The sequence below is a fragment of the Thalia democratica genome, chromosome 1 (genome assembly GCF_965202585.1).
Source record: "Thalia democratica chromosome 1, ktThaDemo2.hap1.1, whole genome shotgun sequence".
NCBI classification, from domain to species: domain Eukaryota; kingdom Metazoa; phylum Chordata; class Thaliacea; order Salpida; family Salpidae; genus Thalia; species Thalia democratica.
This window is the reverse complement of record NC_139165.1, coordinates 42,897,259-42,911,872: the sequence shown is the minus strand read 5'-3', so window position 1 is coordinate 42,911,872 and position 14,614 is coordinate 42,897,259.

The following is a 14,614-nucleotide window of genomic DNA, read 5'->3' as shown; positions in this document are numbered from 1 at the left end:
TATATTACAAATTTCACTAATCCAATTTTTTTGAACGTAATAATTTAGAAATACAATATGAGTTTCTCCAAAACTCATTTGATTTATTTTGTTTGTGTTGGTTGCACTTTTTAATTATTTACTTTTGATTGCAAATAGAATATTTTTCACATTTATAAAACTTAATTGAGATTTTTTATCAGAACTAAAGAGTGTAAGCTTGTTTGAAACTAAATTTAAATTTTGAATAAATTGCTCAAATTGTTTTTGTTTAAAATAAAATGGTACACTGTTAAAGTAGTAGGAGTGATGGCGTTGAATATAAACAAGTATTTCAAATGATATTTTAAGCAGAAAATTATTAACTTTAGTTATAGTTTGAACAAACTTAAACTAGCTCATGATGCTTATTAAATAAAACATCTTTGTAGTATTAAAAATAAAATCTTTTGGAAAAACCTTATTTCAAATCAAATCTTGTTTCAAAAAAGTTTAAAAACACAAATAAATGCAAATACTGCCTATATAAATACTGAATATTTTATAACTTTTCAGGCATCAGTTTTTATTAAAGTATTCTAAGCAAAGAGTGGATTTAGATTTTTTTGGTCTATTTAAGCTTATGAACCCATAATAAACTTTGTTTTACATGGAACCAATTTGATACAAGTTTTTTTTTTGAAATAGTAAAATACAAATACAAAATAGGAAAATTTTAAGCTAAAACAACTTTTTAGTATTTTACTTTTATCTCATTTGTATGCTATAACCACACATTAACATTTATTAATATGAATTAAGAACAGTTATACAAAAGCTATTTGTAAAATTGTACAGCGTAGTAGCTATAACTGTTATTAATAAAAAAAATCATGTTAGTAAGCGATTTTTGTAATCCACATACAATGAGATTAACAAAACTTATATAAAAGAAATTAGATAGCAATTGTAATTAATATTGTTTACAGTGAAAATGTTTTAAAATTGTTGTTTTTTAAACAAAATGTCACTATATATTATTTAAATGAAATTCAATTTAGTTTTTAACGAATAAATTAATTCTTAGCTAAACAAAGTTTTTAAAAAACTATTATTTTTCTAACAAAACAGCAATACACAATATAGTTTTGTATAATATTAGTGCACAAACCATACTAAAAAGTATTTTAAATTAAGAAGTAGAATGAAAAATTGAATAATTTCTAAAAAAATTAATAAAAAAAAAACTATTTGTTTTTCTTTATTACTTTTCTTCTTTTAAAGCGAAAGTTGTTTTATTCTACAACCTTCCAAAGTGTTGATTTTCTTTTCCAACTTCCTCAATTTCACCTGCCTGTTCACTGCAACGCAAACACAGAGAGCTAGTATCGAAACGGCGAGGACTGCTAAAGTAAACGGCACAAAAACTCCGCTGTTTTTTTGAAAATTTTCTTCAGCCACCGACTTGTCACTGGCAAGTAACTTCTCGCTGCTGGCTGGTTTTTTATCATGAGGTTTCAGGCAAATGTACCTCATTTCATTCCTGAAAACGCAGTCACCGCTGTCCATCACTATTGAAAACGGGCTGAAAGTGTCTATAGGCTGGAACGTGGCGATCGCGCAGTCAGTGTACCCTACGAGGTGGTTCTTGTAAACTTTGCCGTGCTTTTTTTCAACCCACTTCTCCCCATTCGAAAACACTTTTTCCTGCTTGTCTTTGGTGTGGGTCACGTCCAGCCCTATCCGGTATGAATGTGCGTGAGCGTCGCTCAATTTGCACGTGGAGTTATTTTTGGCGAAAAGTTTCATCAGCTTGTGGGCGTCCCTCCTGTTCGTAACCGGGGCCAGGATCTGGCCCATCTTGAGACACCTGTTTTCGGCCTCGCACTTTGAATAATAGCCGGTGTACGCGGTGAAAACGCCACTCTTAGTGGTGACCGAATTTCTACAAGTCATACTGAATAATATACCTGAAATTTTTTTTTGTCTGAAACAAAATCAAAGACTTTAATCATTTAAACAATGTTTATTTTTAAAAGCTTGCGTGATGAAAAAAGAAACCTACATCTAGTTTTTTTTTATTTTCATCCTTTTAGACTATTAATTATCAAGCAGAAACTTAACTAAAATTTATATTTTACCACATATTTAACCTTAAGATCAGTTTTTCTTTTAAGTAAAGGTTTGTTTTTGTTTAAGTTTTTAGTCTTGTTTAAATACTATTTCTCATGATTGTTAAACATATCTTTCTAGATTTTAATGTAAGTACTAATGAGGTTTTTGACTAAAACTTAGTGTACTAATTAAAGTTTTGAAAGAATAAAATATACATAATCAAAGACGATAGACGAAAAATAAGCCATAAATGTAACATAAGATAATTCTAGTTAGGTTATCAGAACTGATAAATCCTTGATAAAACTTTTTTATTTCAATTTATGTTTATCCTATAGACCTTAGTTCATATATAATCCTAACAAATGCTTTACTTTAAATGCTTACAGATCTTTTAATAATTAATAATAAAATTTGATTTCTACTACATTAAAATACTCAAAGAAAGTTGGTATTGCGTATTTATCTTTTGCATTACCAAATCAGTCTTTGATATAAAATTTAACTTTTTAAAGTAACACTGCTCATAGGTTTTTAATGTAATAGAACTTTTATTGTTATAAGAAAAAAAAAAGAGAAATAGATTGAGATACTAGCTGGACAAATTAAAAGTTCTCCAACATATAACGACAATATTAATTTTGAGATAAATTTATTTAAGTAAATACTACATTGCTTCACCGCAAAAACCTGATCATCAGGTGCAAATAAATACATATTAAATTTATTAACAGCAAATCTAAAATTTATACATATTTTCTCAGATCATTGTTATTTTAATTGTACCTTATGATCTGATTTTAGCAGTGAAACATTGTCGAACTCAAAAAAAATCAATTAAATAATAACACTGTTGATTAAAACAAAGAAAATTAAATTAGTTGTCAACAAACTTCTTTGAAAATTAAATTACTAGTGTAGTAAAAAAAAACCGTTGTTCCTGACTGTAGTTTTACTTCAATAGTCAAGTGATTTTTTGAATACAAACTATGCAATTTAAACGTTTTAACTACAAATGACAACGTAGCCGAATGAACACATCATCTTAAACATTATGTCTTTTTGCATATTGAACTCTGCAAGTTTTGTGCAAACTTATCAAATGTTAATGAAAATCGTATTAAAATAACAATGTCTTTTTTAAGAATAAAGTTTTCTTAACTTAATGCTTTCATAACTTTAATATAATCACTTAAACAAATAATTTTTATACCCAAGCTTGAATTTTAAATAAGTTATTATATTAACAGAAAAACTTAATTGAAATTTTATACTTATATTAGTCTCGAAGGTTTATATTTTTATAAAAGTTATAATTTAAAAAGAGTAATTTCACGAATTAAGGTAAAAATAATATTTAATTTTTACAGAGGTAATTGTAGTTAGTTTTTAGTCGAAAGAAAACAAGTCAATATGATGATATTTCCAGTATTGTTAGTGTACTTTTAAAATCTATTTTTATAATTTTCTTTTAAACTTTGAAATTATTTTAGACTTGAAAACACTTCAAACTTTGTAATTACTCAAGAATCTGTTAATAATACTATATTTTTCTTCTAAGATTAACAAAAACAAACCCAGTGTATTTATTTTTCTTTAATAATGAACAAAAACTATAGTTTTTTGTGTCAGCTTTAAATTTTGATAAATTTACAAATTGTTTGTTATTTTTTGATTATCATTAGTAAAATAAATTGATCTCAAAGTACTGTAAACATGATTACACTAGTTGAAGTCTTTACAATTTTGTGTCTTTACAAAAAACCAAAAGCTTAATTATTTTCAGATTGGGAATGTTATTGACCTCACAAGCTTTCTTTGCTGATTGCAATACGATAGGTATACTTGTTAAGATAATTAAAAAAAACAACTTTTAAACAATGTTTTAATGAGTAAATATTTGCAAACAAGTTTTAGGTTTTTTTTTTAAGTTGTCCTGGACATGACATTAAACTGTATCCTTGTGTATGACTAGATAACCGAGAGATTTTTTCGTACACCAGGTCCTTGGACCAATTTTTTGGCGCTTTTTTTCCGTTTAATAAACAATATTTATGTTTAGTTTTTTAAATGATTACTTTCTAAAATTTTCCTAGATGTGTTTGTAAAGTTTTATATCTCTTAACCTAATAAATACGTAGCTAACTGATAGTTGCTTATATAAGTAACAATATTTAAAGAACTACGATTAGACATAATATAAGACTTTTTATCAACATATAGGTAAGCGTAAGACTGTAGTTTTTGGCTTAAAAAGAAATCGGTAGCTTTTAAAATATATTCAAAAGAGGATAACACTATTAACCGTTTTAGTTTGATACGTCTTAATGCAAAATAAAAATTCTATTTTAACTGCTTACAGGAAATAAAAGAAATTTCACTGCTAAAACAGTAAAACCTTCTCAAAACGATGCAGAAATATGTCAGAAAGAAGACATGGAAATTGCCACGTTAGACGAAAATACCTCATTAGAGCTGATTAACTTTGTCACAACAGTCAATCGTTTAAGCCCTGACGAAGCCGTATTTCGAGTGATAGATGAAAGCAAGAGCGCTAGAGGTTGTAGAAGTTATCTAATAGTTGAAAATGGAGAAGTTAGAAGTGTATCTGGCTGCAAGCAAATGATGATAGTGCACATGGTTGTGTGTGTGAAGATGGTTTTACCAACAAACGGGAACGATGTTGAAATCAGCTCGACAACATTTACGCCTTTAGAGGTGGTAGGCTTGATCGCCGCAGCTTTCTTTATAGTTTTAACTGGAGTTGCATGCTACAAGTATTGGGATGAAATTAAGGTAAACTGATTTTTTAGTTATGTGTTTTACATGTGACTATTTTTTGTCTCTTTATCACTATAGTAAATCTCTTTTAGTGTAAGAGAAATTAGTTTTTTTAATAAAAAAAAACTGGATAATGATTTTTTTTTAAATAAGTTAGGTTTTAAAGAAATATTAAGAGTTAAATCTATGCGTATTTTGTTTTAAAAGTACCGTATAACTGAATTTTTAAAACTACTTTACTTTTGAAATTAATTAAAAATTTATTTGTGAGAAAGACTTGGTGAATAAAGCATCAAAACCGAAACACATGTTTCTGTTTCATATAAGAATCATATATTTGTCTTTTTTTTTGCTATATTATTTTTTTTACAAAGAAACAATTATTTCATAACTAACTCTTTTCATGAATAAATACAAGTTTTAACATGGTGAAAAAAAATATTATTGTAACTTCCCAATTATTTTTAGGTAGATTTTTATTCTGTAGTACTTATTTCTAAGTTGTACATAAAATACAAAATTATTCAATAGAATCTACGGAACTGCACCTGTGCCCAAGCTCCTCAGGTAAGACAATTAACGTTCGCTTCATTTGGTTTGTAGTAAAGTACTTATTTAGATATTTATAGAATACTTTTAACAGGTTTCCAGTGAAAAGAAAAATCAAGCCTCTACTAATGTAAGTATTATATTTCATATTCAACACCTTTTCTTCTTATAAGTTTTGTTGATGATTAAAGTAACTTTTAATGAAAAACGTAAAGCTACATAGTTTTGATGTAAGTTTTAAACTTTATATAGACGAACACAAAAAGATGTCTCATAAAAAACAATCCAAGTCATGGACAAGCTAACGTAAGTCGTGATGTTGCTTGTAAATCAAAATAATACAGATTATAACTTGAACATTTTCGGGAGATAAACTTATGATATTCATTGAGTTCAAGTTTTTGTAAAAAAAGTTTAAGCCAATATTGTTTATTGAACGACAAAAATACGCTCAAAAAGTTTGGTCCAAAGACCTGGTGTGCAAAAAAAAACCTTTTGGTTATCGAGTCATACACCAGAACAGTTTAACGCCATGCCCAGGACAATAGGGCTTTTCAATAACAAAACAATCGTTATTCCAAAAGAGATTTGTTAGACAAAACAGCATTTTACCGCAGTTTAATATATAAAATTGATTTCGTAGTTTTACTGCAATTATTTTGACTTTAAATAATTTTGTGTAAAAAAATTAAATGAAAAGTTTCATTATTATATTTAAAATAACACTAGGAAAACGTTAGAACTTTTTTGGATTATAAAATATCTTTAGTCTTTTTTTTAGATTTAGTACAATAACAAAATACTATAAATAAAATAATATAAACAAATAAAAAAAGTTTAAACTTTACTAAATATTTTTTTTTTAGAAACGTTTGCCTTTACTCAAATCATTGCATTAGTTTAAATCAAAAGTTTAACTTTGAACTTGATTTAATTAATATAAAATTAGTTTATCTAACGGTTGAATCATTACCATATAAAAAACTATTTTAGGTGTTTCCACAAGAAATAATACAACAAAATCCAAGACCAGTAAGTTATTTCATACTAATACAAAACAGCTGCTTTAAAAACACTTTTGGGTTTCAAATAATAATTTCAATTCAACATCTGTAATTTCGTACTAAATACAACTTTTATAAGGTTTGTAAAAGCTCTGGTAGTCTTTGTTAAAACTTAAAAAAACCTTAATAAAAACACTATTATTTTACTAAGGTCTATGCTTTTATTAAAAAAACAGGTAATAATGCAACAACAACAACCACCACCAAAACAGCAAGGACCACAAGTACAACAGCAACAACAACAACAGCAGCAACAACCACAACAGCAACAACCACAAAAGCAGCAACAACAACAACAGCAACAACCACAACAGCAACCAACACAACAGCAGAAAACTCAGAGATTCAGAAAAATTCGCAACTTCAAGCCACTGAAAAGGCTAGGGGAGGTAAGTGCAAAAGTTGACAAACTAGTAGTGATTTTACTAATCAAAAAAAAGTTAAATTGATATTTGTGAATACTTTTATTTTAAAAGTTATAATTTTTTTAAAATTTTTTCTATTAATAAATTGCCATACTATAAATTCTAATTGAGGTAGAAATGAAAAATTTATAATTAAAGATTTAAAAACACACTTATTTGTTTCCTTTTTTAATTTGTACTACTATTTAGTTTTTTAAATGAATAGATGATTATACAGAGTAGAAAAAAAGACACATGCACTTTTAAATTTGTTTAATTTTTGTTAAATTGTTTTATCTGAATTTTCAAACAATAGAAAATAAATTATTAAACAAACTACTAACCACATAAATTACAAAGTCTGTTGAATTGTATTTCTAAAGAAGGCTAAATAGTAAGCCTAAATTACTTACCCATCAGTGTGCTTTTAAAAAATACTACCTACGACTTTTCAGATGGAAAAAACTTAAACTGACTTAGTTTTAAACCTAAGATATCGCAATACTCAGTAGCTTTATATCATTTGATATTTATATTTGCATCATTGATGTCAAAGTATAAAGAGCAGAAAGCACTCAAAATTCTTAAACAATATAACAAATACACATAATTTCTCTTTCTGCTCTGAAGGTTCTTCATGTTAACAAATATGTAGTTGTAAATTTTGGATAGTTTGTGAAAAAGTTCTGTTTCATAAATAAATTGCAAATAACTTACACTCTAAAAGACAAATGTGTTAATTTTTTTAAAGTAAAGTTTAGACTTCTATTAAAACGCCTAGATTGAAGCTTTAAATAAGTACGTTCTTCCCACACTAAATACATCTTTTCAAAGTTTCAGTTTATTATAAAAGTAACAATTAGTTTTAAAACTAAGTCACTAATAGCTTACTATCTCGAGAAGCTACTGCATGCTTTTACTTGAGATAAAGTTAAACGTTAAAAAGTAGTAACTTAAAAAATGTTTTAGCTAAACCTTTCAAGTATAATTCTGTACTATTTTAATATAACATAATGCTTTACAAAGTTTCAATTTATAAAATAGAATTTGTTTTTATATTTAATTAACAAATAATTTATATTCTTATGAAATTGCTAAGTGAGTTAATTGGAGTCAATTTATCAACGAAAACATCGGAAAAATTTGTCAGAGCAAAATTCTGGACTTTCTTGTTGCGTGAGACAAGCTCATGTTAATATAATGTTTTAAGCATACCATTTGAAACATTAGACCACATCGGCAGAATGTAGATCAGGGTTTCGCAAGTTCCTTTAAATAATCACTTCTTTTTAAGGAAACTAAAAATTAACGCCCCCATTCACTACAATGCCCTGTTTTGGAAGCCCTGCTGTAGACTGTTATGATTCAAGTGTGACATAGTGTGATCATCAAAAAGCATACGTTCCTGTTCTATTTATGTTAAAAAATATACACTTGAAAATTTTTAGTAATTTGCACTATTTTGTATTTTAGAAACAAGTTAATAAATTAATACATGCTTAAAAAGCAACTGTATCCTTTGTTTGAGGTTAAGTTTAACAATTTTAACTTTAAAATACTTAGATCAGACTATGAAAAGTATAACGTTTTACTTTATTACTTGTGTTATGTATTTATGCTATGGTCATTTCTGCTGTGATAACGTCATATCTTTAGCAAAATAAAAACTATAGATTAAATATTCTAAAAAAAAAACTGAAAAATGTTCTAAATATCCTAATTAAAACTTTCTGAACAAATATTAAATATAAAAGTTCATACAAATTTTAAAACGATTTGAATTTAACAATACCTAACATGTACAACTAACAAAAAAATATTTTTAATCAGTTAAGTTTTATTAGAAAATCCTGTAAAACTTTGATAAAAATGATATACAACTGTTAAAACCTAGTCTATAAATGTTATAAAATGGTATAATCTTATCAGTGGTGCTGTAAAAGGTATAAACGCTTTAATAAACACACTAAGTTATTTGTATAGGTATAATTATCTGGAAACCAACGACTTTGGGTTCGGATGGTTCCAGATTCGAAGTCCGTTTGGGTTACAATTTTTGTGAAATATTTGTTTTTTGATTTCAACACACTCTCAGTTTTATGTTGTGATATTTATCTTAGTTTTTGTTTTTACTTTAAGTGCTTTATTTTAGGGAGGATTCGGGTTCGTCATTAAAGCGCTCAACACTGAAGATGGGATAATGTATGCCCTTAAGTTTCAGGTCATCGATAACTTGTTAGTTTCTGAAATAAAAAATTTACAATTTAAAGAAATAATAAATAATATTTAATCAATTGAAATATGTTATGTTTGGTTTGTTTTATAAATACTTGAATTAAAAATGTCAATAACATGATTAATTGATTAAAAATAAATTCATAATATGCTAAGTGAAATCAGTTTAACATAGTTTTATGAAAGTAAACAAAAAATAAACATAAAAAAAGGTATTTTTTCTAAACTTTGTTCTGGAATTTACTTTTGTTGTAATATTTATAGTTTCAAGTACAAATTGATTACAGCAATATCCTAAAGAATCCAATGAATTGCAGAACATTTTGACCTTTTCACAACATACCTAGTTGATTTCAATATTTTTTTTAGCTAAATATGAACGAGTGTTTAACAGAAAAATGTTTTAGCACCATTAGACAAGACGTGAGGAAGGAAGCCGGAATGCTTGCTGATTTCTACCACGAAAACGTCATCAAATATAATGACGTGTTCTACGAAGAATTTGACTCTGAAATTCGGTTAGCACTGTTATGAGTGTTTAACAAGGGTTTCTTCCTTAAATATACAAATATTTTTATTATAAAATTTGCTCGAATGTTTTCTTGAAATTTTATTTTAACTTTCCGTTTCAGTCTTACTATTTCTTATTTATAATTTAAAATACGTTAAATAATTCTCCTTTGGGTAAACTGATAAAATTTCATATTGTCAAGGTAGTCCTAAGTTAATTTAAAATTGTAATTAAACAAACCTTATATAACAAATTAAAATAACGCTGTTGAAAATAGAACATTAAAACATTATTTATATCTACAACTACTTGTACACTTTTATATACGTCCTAGACAAGATGTTACACTGTATCCAAGTAATGTAGACTTGATAATTAAAATTGTTTTTTCGTACAACAGGTCTTAGGACCAATGATTTTGAGCGGTTTACTTTTGTCTTTAAAAAAAAATAAAAATTTATAAATATGTTTGTATACTTTAAGCTCTTTTATTTTTTAAACTTAGTAATAAACAGTGTAAAATTTTCTATGATTTTTTTAAATTACAGTAAAATGCTGTTCAGATGTCGGGGATTGAACGTAAATGTAATATTTGAAATCCAAAGAATGTGCCAAACGCAAAGTTAGTCTTGTTTAGTCATATTGTTAATTTTTTACAATACATAAAATGGGGATGTTTTTGGTAACCAATAGCCATCTGAGATGTAAATAGACATGATTGTTGTCGTGTTAACAACTGAGCTTTATTTTTTGAATTTCTAGTTTTCAGAGCTCCTACAAGTAGCCTTCTGAAACCTTTAATAAACCAAAATATAAACCGGATCATGTGTTGAAATATCCAAAACTAATTTAATTTTTTTAATTCGTAAAAACTTATTGTAGCTGAGAGAAGTTAAAAAAAAAACTATAAACAAAAAGTTGTTTTCAGAAAAAAAAATTGTCACTAAAATTTACAGAATCCTACCTTTCCATAATTCAGATGGAGGTGGGAAAGGAGAACCTGGCAAAGTTCCTGGCTAAAAAGGTCAAAAGAAGGGGAACTGCCGGGTTCATTCAAAACCTTCAAATTGCCGACCAAGTACGATTAAAATAAAACTTAGTTGATTCTTTCTTATTTTTATATGTAATTAACTTGGTTTTGTATATGTTTTTAAAGTTTTTTGTTAAACTTTGAAGCTTTTTAACTTACTCTTGACCCAGTAGATTGATTTTTTTTTTGTTTTTAATTTAAATTTTTACCATTGTTGTTATATTTTAATATGAAGTATTCTAAATTTCGTAATATTAAGTGTATTTATTGTACTCATTAACTCACGCATGGTAGTTTGAGTAATATCTACACTAGTCTGGTAGGTCATAATGCAGTTCCAGAAAGCTCTGTTCACCGAGTTAGAGCTAATTTGAATTGCAGTATGACCCGCAAAACTAATGTATACTCAGAAATGCCTTTTAGTTTTTTTCAGCAAAAATTTATTTTCTCCTCTAACGCTTTTGAAAACTTTAAAATCAACTTTGAAATTGCCAATTTAAAAATTTACAGGTCATATCAAATTTGAGTTTTAGAGGTCCTGTCAAGTTTTAATTTTACTGTTCCTGTCAACTTCTAATTTACAGGTCCTACCAACTTTTATGTTTACAGGTCCTGTCAGCGCTTGAATATTTGCACGAGCGGATGGGGGTCGTCCATTGCGACGTCAAGCCCCACAACATCCTCGTCGGACTGGACCAGAAAGTCAAGTTGACCGATTTTGGCGTGTCCCTGCGCGGCAGTTAGTTTTTTGATGTGCACGATGCGTTTCACAAATTGTTTTTGAACTTAATTGAGTTGTAAAGTTTTCATGGGTGTTTTAAGGTTGGTTAGTTGTGCAGCGTAGGGCTTTAAAATTGTTGTCAGGCTTCAAAACAAGTTTTTTTTTTGTAAAAAAGTTACTGTCATATTCTAAAACTTACAAGTTTTATAACGTTTGTACTTAAAGTACAACTTTCATTGATGATATTTAAGTATTAAAGCATAACTATGTTAAGTTTTTTGTTTTGTACTGAAAAGTTTATAAATTATTCGTTTTTAAATTTCACATTACATTCTTATAATTTTTGCTCTGAACAAATATCTGTATCAAACTTTAGTACATAACTTAAGCTGAACGCGCCTTAAAACTTTCAACCTAGTTATACAACGTTTCGAACGCCTAACTCAATTACTAAAAGTCTCAACTTGACTACATATAAGTCAGAAGATATCCAGACGAAAATTACTTCAAATAAAATCTTTGCAAATAGAAAATTAAACGTTGAAAAACCATTAACAGCCAAGGAAGGAAAAGCTGGCGTGGTGACTGTAAGAAGCGAGCACCTCCGTGGCACTCCTTTGTTCCGGCCCAAGGATCAGGTACACAAGCTGTTGAAAAATTGTTCAGTTGCAATTGTCTTGATATTATTTTAATGATATATTAGCTGCTGTTTATAAAAACACACACAGTGTAAGTTATTATTGTATTAATTTTTACCTGGTTTTAGTGTTTTTGTTGCTGATCTTGTCTAATTATCAAAAAATAGTTCAAGTGCACTTAAAATAATGGCACTTATAAGTACGAAAAACTTATAAGTACATATAATTACAAACTGTTTGATTGTTAATTCTTTATAAATATTAACTAAGCATTAAATTAAGTATTAAATGTTCACGATATGTAAATAAATGAGGTTAGACTAATTCTGAAAAAAGTTTGTATATTTTTTCAAAAGTATTATGATAGGTTAAGCACATTGTTCCACAAACAGCACTTTAGCAGTGCATCATTAATTATTTTTTGTTGTTACTTGAGTTTTTGAATTTTTGCCTATTTTCTATCGTTTTTGAATGTACTACAGTACGATTGTTTTGTGGTTGGGTTTAAATTAACACATGTTTATAGTTTTATGTTTTTTGAATGATTAAATTGCAGAAGATAAAGTTTTCGTTCAACTCTTTAACTTTTAAAATTGATTTTGTTGCTAAATATATATATCTTGTTCAAGAATTAGTTTTTTATTTTTTTATTTTTACCATCGACATATTTTAAGTGGAATTTTCAGCTAAAATCACGCATTAACTAGTTTCTTACAAAAAAATTAAGTTTTATAACAATACATCCATGACTATTTATACTTCATTACGTGGTGCTGGATAGTTCCAAAGCATAATTGCTGTTAACAAAAATAAAATTCATTCAATTTGTAATTTGAATGAGTTTCAATCATGTATGAATAAAATTATTTTCGTACTATTTAAATGTTTTGCTTTTTTGTCAAAATCAGTTATTAACAAATAATTCCAGGTAATTAAATTAAAGAGTGAAAACAGGCACTACTTAAAAAATTATTTGCAGATAGTAATTTAAACAAGATCTTTGTTGTTGATACAACTAGTTTCAATTGATAGTTTTATATTATTATTATAAAATTGATAGTTTTAAGGTTATAGTAAAAAATTAAAAAAAAAAAATTTAAGCTCATACATTAGCTCATACAGTAGCTACTTTTTAAGTCGTGTTGAAGTAAAACACAATCCAAGCTTTTAAGCACAATACCGCTTACTAAAACTAAAAAAAATATTATAACTTAACGAGTATACACTCGACAATATTTTTCAGGAAGAAGAAGAGTTCACCTCCTCGGTCGACATCTTTTCCACCGCCCTGGTCGCCCTTCTCCTGTTCACCCGCCCGCACACCCCGCAACAGGCCTTCGAAGCGGTGACGGACGCCAAGCTGTTCGAGTTTCCCGCCAAGCTCGAAATGGACTCGAACAAGCTGCTGGTTGGTACGACCTCGTTTTTATTTCTGTCTTTAATTTATTATTTGTCTTTTTTTTCAGAAGCGAGTGCTGCAGTCGGCGTTGTTGGAGGTCCCGGAGGCGAGGCCGAACGCCGGGGAGTTCAGGGCGGAGCTCGCGAAACTTCGCCCCGACACCGTCGCAACCTCGTCCAAAAGCTCTAAGATTTGAGGTGGGAACTCAACTTCGGATCCGTCGCCTCGGAAGGGTGAACGCGAGAACAGAAGCCAACGCTCAGTCTGTCCACGGAGAACGTCGAATCTCCTTTTTCTTTAGTAAATTTGTTTTCATTTGGTTATAAATCTGCACATTTTAGTTTAGTTTAATAGTTTTAGGCAAATGAGTGTTTTTTTAGCCTTTTCGTTTAAGTTTGTTTTCGCATTTTTTTTTCACTTTAGCTTTAAGGTAAGATTAGTTGTTTTGTATATTTATTGATTTTACTAGAAGACTTTTTATTTAGAATGTTACTTATTGTGAAAATTAATTGTGTTTGTATGCATCATTTGTTGCTTTTAATTTTGTTAAGATATTTTTCGGAATAAGTTTTTTTTACTTTTTTAGGAAATCTAGTTAAATTATTTTTTTGTTCGCAAGTTTAGTTAGATAATTTTAGGCTAAAGTTTTTCGTTTATTTTCTTTTTATTTTAATTAGTATACACTATACACATGTGGAGATTTTTGAGGCAAAATAGTATAAATAGTTTTTATATTGGGTTTTGTTTAAATTCATATTGATATTCTATTTGATACTGGAGTTTTTGTCACTAAAAGCTTATCAACATAAAATTTTTAAAAATGTTAAAAATAAAAACCTGTAAAAAGTCATTTATTAAATTATTTAAAAAAATTTAATTTACGTTTCGTTAATAATCGTTTAATTTTTTTTGCCTTGCTGTGTTTTACATTTTTTTAACAATACGAAAGTTATTACTAGCAGTTCAAAGTACTTTTAATTAATAAAAAAGTTCTTTCTTACAAGGATCAATTTGTTTGTCGTAAAAAAATATCACTGATTATTATATATTGAAATTGTATTACTGATTGTGAAAATTAGTTGTGCTCGTGTAGATCATTTATTACTTTTGATTTTGTTAAGATATATTTCGGAATAAAGTTTTTGCTATTTTTTAGGAAATCTAGTTAAACAACTTCTTTGTTATCAAATTAATTTAGGTAATTTTAAG